The following is a 13,361-nucleotide window of genomic DNA, read 5'->3' as shown; positions in this document are numbered from 1 at the left end:
GCGAAGCACGTTCGCACGTGACTGTAATATCCAAAGCCCGAAACATGAACAGGGGCATTTAATTCCTATTTTAAGTCTGTTGGGGGGCATTTATCAAAAGGAGAACGGGATGAAGGGAGACTTAGATACGAGCTTAAGGATTCCAATTAACATGATGATAATTTAGTTTCAAGAAATGAAAGAAAAAATATTGTTTTTTTTTCTCAATTAACTGATAATGAGATTGGTTATTCAAGAAATGAAAGAAAAAGATAACCGATTTGAAAGCGCAAGTATTGATCTGAGTAATGATTTTTTCTTACGCGATCTAAACCCTACCCTACCAGGTTTATTTAGTAAGCGAGTTTCAAATGAGCCAAATATTTGATGACTTGATTAGATCTTGACCTAATTTGATATGATTTAACACCAAAAATAGTAGCTTTAAAATCCCCAACCCCCATGTCACTTGATATTTTACCATTCAAGATATTTATGGGTTGAAACTCATTGAAGGTTAAACCACATTCTCATTTGTAGACATCAACGGCAGCAATCCACATTATCTTTTATTCTTATAATTATAAAGTATTCAATACTCTTTTCTTTTATATTTCATTTGCTTTAACTCTTGAATCTAGAGCGTAACTAATTACTTTTAAACGTATTTGTTTCAATTTGGTTTGACTTGGTTGATATGGACTCTGATTTTACTTGATCACCAAATGTGTGTCTCCAGATCTATAATTAAGATCCAAAAAAAATTAAGTTGGACTCTAGTCTTGGTTACACAATTCAGACCTAACCAATTATTAGCCCAATGATATAGCTGCAAGTTGGGTTATATATACACACACGCACGCACGCACGTATGTATGTATGTATATATGCGCGTGCGTCTAGTTAGGGACTTCTTAGTAATTTACTTCTTGCAACAAAAATAAACTAGTCCTTGGCATGCTGAGACTTGTTTATCACCAGACCTGCAAATAATTCACGCATCACTCAAGAATCTAAGAATAATTTAGCCATTATGATAAAAATCATCTACAAAAAAAATAAATTACTTATGATTCATGCACATAAACACCCCATTTTTAAAGAGCATTCGGATCCCAACTCAGGGCCTACAAGCAAATTAATCATTGCAATTAGCATCGGCGCTCGGTTTATTGGGATTAGCTTTTATTTTTTTTTTCCTCATGGCAGCATATGGAGTGCAAAATTTGAAAATAGCCCAACTTTTAATCAAGAAGCCATAATGTTGCTGGAAATTGGATCCGGGGGCAATCTTCGGTCGAGGAGAGGAAACGACTGTTCGTTCTCACGGCGGGGCGGCGGTCTGTCGGCGGGCGGCGTCCTCCGTCCGGGGCTGTCGGAGAGAAGGAACAGCAGGTCCTCGCAGCGGGGCGGCGATCCGTTGGCTGGCGGCGTCCTCCATCCGGGTGCCTGCACACGAACCGGTGGCCGGGTTCTCCGGCGCCGGCCCTCCGACGCTCAAGTCAGGGAGGGGGCAAATAGTGGGGAGAAGGAGATAAACAGTGATTTTTGGGTGTATGAATGTTCCGATCCCCTCTTGGGAGGCCAAGGTTCCCTTTTATATGCGGGGGTCGGTTTACCTGTGATGTAACAGGGCGAGGCCGTAGTACGGCTTGGCATGTTGTTCAGGTCGGCGCTCGGTCAGGCGAGTCATTGCACTGATGTCGGCGGTATGGCCGAGATCAGAGACTTATCATAGTCGACTAGACCCTGCTGGGTCGATTTGCCGTGGAGAGCCGGGGATCCGTAGATGTCAGGAGCCATGCGCATTTATTGTGGAGTAAGCCGGAGATCCGCATTTATTATGGAGTAAGCCGGAGATCCGCATTATTGGTGGAGTAAGTCGGAGATCCGCATTTATTATGGAGTAAGCCGGAGATCCGCATTATTGGTGGAGTAAGCCGGAGATTACAGCGGCCATGCGCAATAAATGCCGGAAGGGTGTTAGAGTACGGTCCTCGGACATCGGGGTTTCTCTTAGGTCGGAGGTTTCGGGGTCGGTCATCTTGTGGCCGAGCGTTCCGAGGTCGGACGCTGACTTCGGCTGTCCGGGGTCGGAGGTTGTACGGCTTCTTAGGGGTATTTATGTCATTTGGGGGAAACTTTATTCCCCCCAACACTACCCCCCGACTTCCGAGTTCGAGCGGCTTGTGGAGCTCGGACGTGGGAAGTAAAGTCTGTCACTAAGGTTGGGGGGAAGGTCTCGCCCGCCCCCTTGTGCTTTCCGGAGCTTTTATGGTGAGATATGCGCCCTTTGGCGTCTCGAGGCTGCTTTATTCGGTGAGCTAATGATGGAGCTCGTATCATCATGCTTCTTGAATCGCCAGGATCATTTTACGGCGGATTAATAATGGGGGACCTCGAGCTCGTCGAGGCGGTGTCTCGATTCCGTAATCGATGTTTCTGGCTCATTAATGAGTGTGCCGTTACGGGGTTTGAAACGGACACGCGGCGCGACCCGAGGTCGGACGCTTTCGATTTCATGTTACTGGATCATAATTCTGAAGAAGTGGAGGCCTCATCGGGGCTCCACGTGTCCCAGATCTTATTAAACGAGGGGAGCGGGGGTTACGTCCGCTCGTTCCTCAGGACGATTTGATTCTGTGGGCCCATGATGAGGCCCCGAGATCCGATGGGACAACGCTTCGATTTCGTATCCGATTTATTAGACCGGAGTGAATACGGTGCCTCGGCTTCCGAGGTCGACACGTGGCGCAACCCGGGGGGATGGGAACCGACCCCGTCGATCTGGGCCGTCAGGGGGGTCTATATAAACCCCACGAGTCTGCCCTAAAGGTCTTGTTTGGCTGCCTCTTATTTTCGTCGTCTTTCCCCCCTGCTTTCTCCCTCAGCTGAGTCTTGCTGGTGGTGCCCGGAGCGATTTCCGGCAATGTCCAGTAGGTTTTCTTCCCGTTTTCACTAGGGTTTCCTCTTTTCTCCTCCTCGTCAACCTCCATTTTCTACTCTTAACTTTTGCTCCACTCTTCCGTGAGAATGGGTTCCGGTCCCGAAGAGGTTGGGTCGAGTCTGTCGGAAGAGGAGCTGGAGTTAATCCGCTCCCGTTTCTTCTTCCAGCCCGGGTTTCGCCTTGAAACCGCAGGGCCGGAAGATAGGGTGACGCAGCCGCCCCCAGGTCGGATCGCGGTTTACCGCGAGACACTTTGGGCGGGCCTGCGTTTTCCCGCCCATGAGTTCGTGAGCAACTTGCTGGCCGAGTACCAACTCGTCCCGGCGCAGTTGGCTCCGAACTCATGGAGGACCATAATTGGGTTTTTATCCCTGTGCCTCGGGCACGGAATCCCGATTTCGGTAGGCCTTTTTCGCCGGTGTTTTCTGTTAAAGAAAAATCCGGCGGACGTAGGGTGGTTATATTTCGCCTTTCGAGGCGGTATGTCACTCTTCCGGGGCGCCCCTTCCTCGATTCACGAGTGGAAGAGGAAGTTTTTCTTTCTGGCGTCTGCGGCGCCTTGGGGGTTCGAGCCAAGGTGGGGACACCCTCGGCTGAAGGCCCTCAACAAACTCTCCGAGCCCACGGGGAGGGAGCTGAGGACCCTGGACTCTTTGCGAGCCCTCGGGAGGGGCAACGACCTGACCGAGCTCCTGCGGGAGGACGCCCTGGCGAGCGTGGGTCTGAGCTCGGCGCGCCCCGAGGGTAAGGGCGGTTGCATTATTCTATTTATTTATTTCTTGTTCTCCGTCTTTACGGTCACTGGTCTGACTCTTAACAAAATTTTTGATTTCAGATATTCCACGCATGCCGACCAGCAACACATCACTTTTCTCTCGCCTGAGGAGGCGAGAGGCCGAGGTCGGGGGCGCAGTGCCCCAGCCTCGGAAGAGGGCGAGGACGGACGGCGCTTCTTCGTCGGCCGGGACGAGTGGCCCCGAGGCGGGGGCCCCTGCAGCCGACCCGAGGCGGGAGCGGGTTGTTGGTGATGCGGGCCCGTCGGCCCCTCCTTGCCCTACCCCCCTTTCCCAGCGGGGGGAGCCGTCCGTGGTCCGGCCGCAGCAGCCAGGACCCGGGCTTACCCGAGGCACCGAGGCGAGCGGCTCCGGGACCTCGGGTTCGATCGTGCCGAGCTCTTCTCGGGCTTTCCGAGAAGAGTCGGCCGAGCCGGACTCTCCTACTCCCGAGGGGCGCTCGGCCTTTCAAGATGCCGAGGTCGCACGCTCCATGTTGCGGCGTGCGGTGCTTCCAGCGGACCGGGCCGTGTTCCGGGGTATTTCGCTGGAGGAGGTCGTCGGCAGTGCTTACTGCAACACTGCCCGGGTAAGCTTTCTTCTTAATTTCCCGGAGTTTTTAGCGTACATATGTGCTTTTCAACTCACAATACCCTCGCTTCTTCCTTTTCAGCATATTCTCGAGCTCGACACCATGGCGTTCATCGCCCATGGGTATCGGGAAGAAGTTCAACAGCTCGGCCAGCAACTGGAGCCGGCCAAGAAAAGAGTCGCCGAGCTGGAGGCGGCGTTGGCCGCGGCCGAGGCTCGGTGGACAGCCACCGAGGCTGAGCGCCTTGCCATGGTGGGGGCGCTCGAGGAGGAGAAGGCGGCTCATGCCCTGACCAGGGCAACCATGCGCGGTGCGGAGGCGCGCTTAGGGGAGGTCCAGGCCAGGGTCGCGGCCCTCGAGTATGAGGAGGGGGTCTTGCGCCTCCGACTCGGGCAACTTGAGGCCCGGGAGAGGAGGGCCCTCGAACGAGCCGAGCATGCTGTGGAACTCTTCAAAGAGTCGCAAGAGTTCCGCGACATGTTGGAGGAGGAGACGGTCGACGGTTTCCTTCGAGGCTTCGAGAACTTCCGGGACCAGGTGCGCCGGTACTGCCCTCAGTACGACTTCTCGACGGTCCGTCCGAGGGAGGACCGGGGCTGGGGGTCCGACGTGCAAGCCCTTCCTGCCATCCTGACGTCCGAGGCGGGAATATACGAGCAGGACCCCGCCGAGCCTTCGACGGGGGTGGCCGAGGCGGACGGTGTCATGGAGGCGGCTCCGGCGGCCGAGTTCGATGCTGTCCCGGAGGCGGCACCCGAAGCTCCTGCTCCCGGCCCCGAGCCTGTTCCGGAGGAAGATCATGAGGTCATCAATGTGCCGGATGACCCCCCGGATGTGGCCCCCGCCGCTTAGGACTTAAGCATATTTTTCTTTTCTTTTTCATTGTATCCGGGGTCGGCCCTTGAGTGGCCGACTTCCAATTTTGTAATTGGCCTTCCGGCCCTTTGTTAATGAAGAAATGTTTGTCATTCTGTGTTCATCTTTCCCTCTGTTGTCGTGGATGAGGCTAGAACCTTGGCTAACCGCCTCGACGACCTCTAACTTCGTATTTTAATCTTTGGGCTGCTTAACGAAGCTGCCCTTTTCCCTGGCTATATCTTAGCCTTCTCGGATTCCAGTCGTCTCGACCAAAGGGAGCTCCGAGCTTAGGTTCCTAGAAAATTTCTCTAAGTCCTATAACTCGGATCTTAGAGTCGTGGGAGTTGCCACGTTTGGCCTTTAGGAAAATCTTAAGGCACCGAGGTCGGGCCTTAGCCCTTCAAGTGGGACCGGAATAGGTCTATTCGTGCCGCTATTCGGGGAGTTTAGTCGGGTTTCCGAACTCAACTCCGAACCTCTCATAGGGAGCGCGGGCTAATAAACAAGTTATTGCCGAAGGTTTTCATAGTTATCGTCCTTGGACCCTGCCGAGATTTCGGCGAACAAGGCTGGGATTCCCAAAGATCGCCTTGGTACCTGTGCTTGGCTGGTACATTCGTGGTCGGGACCACTTTTCCAGCTGGACGTCGGAGTTTACTTAGAAGAGCCGAGTTGGGCCCTACTTTATAAAGCCTTAGTACGGATTACGGAGACTTGACGAACAGAGCAGGCATAATGAGGTTGGGAGGTCGGTCTTAAGCCGACCCAGCGAAGAAGCCCGGCTTTGGGGCAAAATAAGACTCCAACATTGGACGAGATCCCGCTTGGCAATATGTAGATAAAATTTGACAAGGAGGGCGTCTAGTTGGGTGTACCGCTTGCATTCCCGGGGTCATGCTTCGCATGGTGGAGTAGGTCGCTTCCCTTCCTCGTCGACCTCCGGAGTCATTTTTGACTGGTAAAAGGGGCCCGGGCTTCCCATGGACCCGGCGACTCTTGCCGGAGTTGAGAGGATCTGGGGAGGCTTTGTTAATTTGTAGCCCTTTGTGAGATCGAGGGGGCTTAAGACCCTATGGTCGGACCTCGGAGCGCCTCAGCCTTGGTCGAGGGATCTCACATCAGGTCGGCGGGTTTGTGGACGCCTTGCTGACCTGTGATACCTCCCGAGGTCGAGGGAGTCTGGTTCTCTACGGTCGACTCTCGGGGCATCCCGACCTTAGTCGAGGGATCGCTCGCTTCGGGGGTCGGGGATCGTCGACCGCTCCCGGGGGTCCACTTTGTGGCGCCCCGGGTGGAGCCACCCTTTCCACCCCTCACGGCGCCTTCCCGAGGTCGAGGGAGTCTGGTTCTCTACGGTCGACCCTCGGGGCATCCCGACCTTAGTCGAGGGATCGTTCGTCAGGTCGGCTGGTCTGGGCACGCTCTACCGACCGGCGACGCTTCCCGAGGTCGAGGAAGTCTGGTTCTCTACGGTCGACCCTCGGGGCATCCCGACCTTAGTCGAGGGATCGCTCGCTTCGGGGATCGGGGATCGTCGACCGCTCCCGGGGGTCCACTTTGTGGCGCCCCGGGTGGAGCCACCCTTTCCACCCCTCACGGCGCCTTCCCGAGGTCGAGGGAGTCTGGTTCTCTACGGTCGACCCTTGGGGCATCTCGACCTTAGTCGAGGGATCGTTCGTCAGGTCGGCTGGTCTGGGCACGCTCTACTGACCGGCGACGCTTCCCGAGGTCGAGGGAGTCTGGTTCTCTACGGTCAACCCTCGGGGCATCCCGACCTTAGTCGAGGGATCGCTCGCTTCGAGGATCGGGGATCGTCGACCGCTCCCGGGGGTCCACTTTGTGGCGCCCCGGGTGGAGCCACCCTTTCCACCCCTCACGGCGCCTTCCCGAGGTCGAGGAAGTCTGGTTCTCTACGGTCGACCCTCGGGGCATCCCGACCTTAGTCGAGGGATCGCTCGCTTCGGGGATCGGGGATCGTCGACCGCTCCCGGGGGTCCACTTTGTGGCGCCCCGGGTGGAGCCACCCTTTCCACCCCTCACGGCGCCTTCCCGAGGTCGAGGGAGTCTGGTTCTCTACGGTCGACCCTCGGGGCATCCCGACCTTAGTCGAGGAGGCGCTACGGGGGGCCGCGAAGGTACTACCCCGTTGTTGGTGTCGAGCGCCACAGGGGACTGCGAAGGTACTACCCCGTCTTTCCGAAGTATCGAGGGGTCTGGGCACGCACTGTCGACACTCGGGGCATCTCGACCTTAGTCGAGGAATCTCGCTCCAGTCGACGTTTCACCGTCCTGCGATTCTTCCCGAGGTCGAGGGAGTTTGGGACTCTACGGTCGAGCCTCGAGGCATCCCGATTTTGGCCGGGGGATCTGAGGATCACAGACGACCCAATATTAGAAGAGGATTACAGTCATCAAAATGAGAGAAATATTTGCAGAAAAAGGAGCTGAGTCCATTATCCTGATTATCTTGAACCCCTTGGGGTTTCACTGGTAGTACATTCGTAAATTCTCGGAGTTCCAGCTTCGTGGGATCAGAGTCCCTTCCAGGGACTTCAATTTGTACGCCCCTGGCCGTTGTACCCGGGCGATTTGATACGGTCTTTCCCAGTTTGGGGCGAGCTTTCCTTGCTCGGTTGGTTGAGAAGCCTCGGCTTTCCTGAGGACGAGGTCCCCTATTTTGAAGAGCTTGGGCTTAACTCTGGAGTTGTAGTATTGGGCCGTTCGCTGTTGATATCTTGCCATGCGCACCCGGGCGACCTCTCTTGTCTCTTCGACGAGGTCCAAATTGCTCCTGAGCTGGGAGGAATTGGTATCGGGGTCGTAATGCTCCACCCTCAGAGAAGGCAAGCCGATCTCCAATGGGATGACGGCCTCAGTGCCGTATGCTAGGTTGAAGGGGGTCTCTCCCGTGGGCAATCGGAACGTGGTCCGGTACGCCCAAAGGACATTGTACAAGTCCTCGACCCACTGTCCTTTGGACCGATCAAGCCTAGCTTTGAGTCCCTGCAAAATAGTTCGGTTAGTTACCTCAGTTTCCCCGTTTGTCGGGGGATGGGCAACTGAGGTGAAGCGATGATCAATGCCGAGCTCAGAGCAAAACTCCCTGAAATGAACATTGTCAAATTGTCGACCATTGTCAGATATAAGGATACGGGGTAGTCCGAATCGGCAGATTATAGACTTCCACACGAAGTCCCGCATCTTTTGCTCGGTGATCCGGGCGACAGGTTCGGCCTCGACCCATTTGGTGAAGTAGTCGATGGAGACGACCAGAAACTTTCTCTGTCCGGTGGCCAGGGGAAAGGGCCCCAGGATGTCGATCCCCCATTGGGCAAACGGCCAGGGGGCGATGATGGAGGTCAGCAGGGCTGAAGGTCGGCGCTGGATATTGGCGTTTCGTTGGCACCGATCGCACTTGCGGATGAAATCCGTTGCGTCCTTCTGGAGTGTGGGCCAGTAGTATCCCTGCCGCAGGATCTTGTGGGCCAAGGCTCGACCCCCCAGGTGATTTCCGCAGATCCCTTCATGGACCTCTCGGAGGGCGTAATCCGCCTCGGAGGGGCGGAGGCATCTGAGAAGGGGAGAAGTAAATGATTGTCGATAGAGTTTATTCTCGTACAAGACATACCGGGGAGCCTGGCGCTTGATTCGGCGAGTCTCCATCTCGTCATGAGGTAGAGTTCCGTCCTGAAGATAGCAGACGAGCCCGTCGATCCAGCTTGGCTCGGAGTCGATGCACATAGTGGGCTCGGGTTCCTCCGTGCTGGGGACCCGAAGATACTCGAGCGCTGTTCCCTTGGGAAGCTCGCTCATGCGGGAGGTGGCCAGTTTGGATAGCTGGTCTGCCCTGAGGTTTTCCGCTCTGGGAATATACTGAATATTGAAAGAATTCAGGGCAGATGTGAGTTTCCGCACCTTTTGGAGATACTTTTGCATGGATGGCTCTTTAGCTTCAAAATCTCCTTGGACCTGGTTCACCACCAGCTGGGAGTCGCTAAAGGCCGTCAGGTCTCCCACTTTTAGTTCTTTCGCCAGCTTGAGCCCGGCGATGAGAGCCTCATACTCGGCCTCATTGTTCGAGGCCGGGAACTCGAGGCGCAGAGCTTGCTCGGCCACCACTCCATCTGGACTGGTGAGGATAAGTCCGGCCCCGCTGCCCCCCGGGGTCGAAGACCCATCTGAGTGCAGGACCCATGGCTGTTTCGGGGTCTCCTCCACGGACTCGGATGGCGGCTCGGGGTCGTCCGGAAGGGTGCACTCCACGATGAAGTCGGCGAGTATCTGAGCTTTGATAGCCGGCCTGGGCCGATATTCTAGGTCGAATTCTCCGAGCTCGACCGCCCATTTGGCGATCCTCCCCGCACGATCCGACCTCTGCAATATCTGCTTCATAGGCTGGTCGGTTAATATAGCTATCGTGTGGGCTTGGAAGTAAGGCCTGAGTCTCCGAGCCGAGTTGATGAGAGCGAAGATGGTCTTCTCAAGTTTAGAATATCGGGTCTCAGCATCCTTGAGAACCCGGCTGGTGTAATAGACCGGCTTTTGGAGCTTGTCTTCTTCCCGGACGAGGACCGAGCTTACTGCAGCTGGGGAGACGGCCAGATATAAGTAAAGAATTTCGCCCTTCTGGGGCTTGGTGAGCAGCGGGGGAGAGGCCAGGAGGCTCCGAAGCTCTTCGAAGGCTTGCTGGCATTCTTCTGTCCACCGGAAGTCTTTCGGCCGTTTGAGGCTCTTGAAGAAGGGGAGGCAACGCTCGGCTGATCGAGAAACAAACCTTCCCAGGGCGGCTACCTGCCCCGCGAGCCGCTGCACCTCCTTAACTGTCTTTGGAGGCGACATCTCTTGCAGTGCCCGGATTTTCTCCGGGTTGGCTTCAATTCCGCGTTGGGTCACTATGAAACCCAGGAACTTGCCCGAGGTGACTCCAAACGCGCACTTCGCCGGATTGAGTTTCATTTGGTATTTTCTGAGCTTGGCGAATGTCTCGCTGAGATCGGCTATGTGGTGTTCCGCCGCTTGGCTCTTTACCAGCATGTCGTCCACATAGACTTCCATGTTCCGGCCGATCTGGTCTTTAAAGATTTGGCTGACCAGTCTCTGATAGGTGGCCCCAGCGTTTTTCAGGCCAAAGGGCATCACCTTGTAGCAGTAGGTGCCCTTGTCGGTGATGAAGGCCGTCTTCTCCTCGTCTTCTGGCGCCATTCGGATTTGGTTATATCCTGAAAAGGCGTCCATAAAAGTTAGCAGTTGGTGTCCTGAAGTGGAGTCGACGAGCTGGTCGATGCTCGGGAGAGGGAAGCTGTCTTTTGGGCAGGCCTTGTTCAGGTCGGTGTAGTCCACGCACATACGCCATTTTCCGTTGGCCTTCTTTACGAGGACTACATTGGCGAGCCAATCCGGGTAGGAGACCTCCCGGATGAAGCCGGCTCTGAGGAGTTTGTCTACCTCCTCGGCCGCAGCTCGTTGTCGCTCAGGGGCGGAGCCTCTTTTCTTCTGCTTTACAGGCCTGCTGGTTGGCCTCACCTGGAGTCGGTGGACCATGACCTCGGGGTCAACTCCTGGCACGTCCGCGGGCGACCAGGCGAAGACGTCAGCGTTGTCCCGCAGGAAGCTGACGAGGCGATTCCTCTCATGGGCGCCGAGGCCGGAGCCAACCTGCACGGTTAGCTCGGGAAAATTTTCTTGTAGTGGGATTTGAATAAGGAGCTCACCGGGCTCTACTTGCTTCTTCCAGAGGGTGTCCCTCGCATCGAGGGTTTCTATGGGCAGTGAAGGGCCCATCGGGCGGTCTGGTGCCTCGGCTGGTTGCTTTACTGTGTGGGCCGCCATGTAACATTGCTTGGCGACCAGTTGGTCTCCACGGACCCCGCCCACTCCTTGGCCGGTGGGGAACCGCATGAGCAAATGGCGAGTTGAAACCACGGCTCGAAGGGCATTTAACCCTGGGCGCCCAAGGATGGCGTTGTAGACCGAGGGCAGACGGACCACCAGGAAGTCCGTCCTCACAGTGCTCTCCCGGGGGGCGAGGCCAACTGTGACAAGGAAGCTAGCCTCACCTTCAACCGGGACCGCATCTCCGGTAAACCCGACCAGCGGGGCATTGATTCTCCGGAGGTGTCCTTCTGTCAACCCCATTTTTTGGTAGGCATGGTAGTACAAAATGTTGGCTGAGCTTCCATTGTCAACTAGGACACGCTTTACATCAAACCTATTTACAATCATTGAGATGACCACAGCGTCATCGTGAGGGGTCTCAACCCCTTCTAAGTCCTCGTCCGAGAACGAGATGACTTCATCAGTGCGTGGGCGCTTCGGGGGTGCTCCCTGGGCGGCTGTTCCTGTCGAGGTCCGCCCAATCATGTTGATGGTGCCGGCGATAGGCCTGTTGCCGCCAGGATTTTCGGTTGGTGCGTCATTCTCCGCCGGCCTCCTTTCCTCATGTCGGTTCCTCACGAACCGGTTGAGTACTCCCCGTCTGATGAGCGCTTCTATCTCGTCCCGGAGTTGGAAGCAGTCCTCCGTGTCGTGCCCGCGATCTCGGTGGAAGCGGCAGTACTTCCTGGGATTTTGGGGAAATCCCGTGTCTCGCATAGGAGGCGGGGGTTGGAAGAAGTCCCGACCCTCAATTTCCATCAGGATCTCGGCCCGAGGAGCATTGACGGGTGTATAGTTCTCATACCTCGCCTGGTACGTCCGGGGCCGTGGTGGAGACCTCGGGTGAGGAGGTGTCCTCTGCTGAGGTCGCCCCTGTTGACGGGGCGGGCTCCTCAGTCTGGGGAGATTCTTCTCTCGGCGGGGAGACCGGCTTCTTTGTCGACCGCGCTCCTCGCGGCGCTTCTTCCGCTTCTTCGAGGTGGGCTCGATTGCCCCCCGTCTGGAGGCGACTGCCTCCTCGGCCTTGGCGTACTTCCGGGCTCGGACAAGCATTTCGGTGAAGTCGGCCGGGAAGCTCTTCTCGATGGAGAAGAGGAATCGATAGGAGCGGACCCCAGTCTTCAGAGCCGACATGGCTATCGATTGGTCTAGCTCGCGAACCTCCCATGTGGCGGCGGTAAAGCGATCCAGGTACTCTTTGAGGGACTCCCCCTCCTTCTGCTTGATGTCCAGGAGGGAGTCTGATGTTCGTCGCTGGCGCCGGCTGGCAGCAAAGTTGGTGGCGAACTGCCTGCCGAGCTGCTCAAAAGAGGACACCGTGTTCGGCTTCAGACCAGAGAACCAAAGCCGAGCGGTCCCTCGGAGGGTTGCTGGGAAGGCCTTGCAGAGTATGGCCTCCGAGGACCCTTGTAGGGCCATGAGGGCCCGATAACTCTCCAAGTGGTCGAGGGGGTCGGTGATTCCGCTGTAGGGCTCCACCTGAGGCATTTTGAACCTCGCGGAAACTGGCTCGTCCTCGATCTGGCGGGAGAAGGGGGACTTGGTAGTGAACTCAAAGTCCCCTTCCTGTCTTGCCTTCTTGCTGTGGAGTGCCGCAATCTGGCGCTCCAGATGCTCGACTTTTCGGTCGAGCTCCCCCACCCGTGGGATTGTCGCTGTGGTTTGCGCCAGCTCACGGTGATCCGGGGCTGACTCCGCCTCAGAAAGTTAGGGTCTCCGGTCAAAACCTTCTCCCGGTAACTCTCTCCGGGGAGAAGCTCGTTCTCCATCGTTGGCTCTGGAGGAGCCATGCAAATTTTGGCTGGGGAGAATCGGGCCGTTGGGGAGACACTCCGGCGGGGCTTGGGCCTGCGGGGGAAGTGCCGGTAAAGCCTCCACGCGCCGCAGGCCCTAAACAGCGGCGGCCAGGGCCTGGACTTGCTGTGCCAGGGCATTGAACTGTTCCGGCTGGACCTGAGGAGCTGGGTCAGCCGGAGTTGGAGAATTCTGGACGGAGTGTCCAGGACTTTGCGGGGGACGCCGGGAGACGTTAGAGGTTCCCTTACTTCTCAACTTCATGACTGCTACTCGGGCCCTTCCTCTAGCGCCAACTGTTGCTGGAAATTGGACCCGGGGGCAATCTTCGGTCGAGGAGAGGAAACGACTGTTCGTTCTCACGGCGGGGCGGCGGTCTGTCGGCGGGCGGCGTCCTCCGTCCGGGGCTGTCGGAGAGAAGGAACAGCAGGTCCTCGCAGCGGGGCGGCGATCCGTTGGCTGGCGGCGTCCTCCGTCCGGGTGCCTGCACACGAACCGGTGGCCGGGTTCTCCGGCGCCGGCCCTCCGACGCTCAAGTCAGGGA

This window comes from Phoenix dactylifera, chromosome 2 (genome assembly GCF_009389715.1).
Source record: "Phoenix dactylifera cultivar Barhee BC4 chromosome 2, palm_55x_up_171113_PBpolish2nd_filt_p, whole genome shotgun sequence".
NCBI lineage: Eukaryota > Viridiplantae > Streptophyta > Magnoliopsida > Arecales > Arecaceae > Phoenix > Phoenix dactylifera.
Note: the sequence above shows the minus strand (reverse complement) of the source record.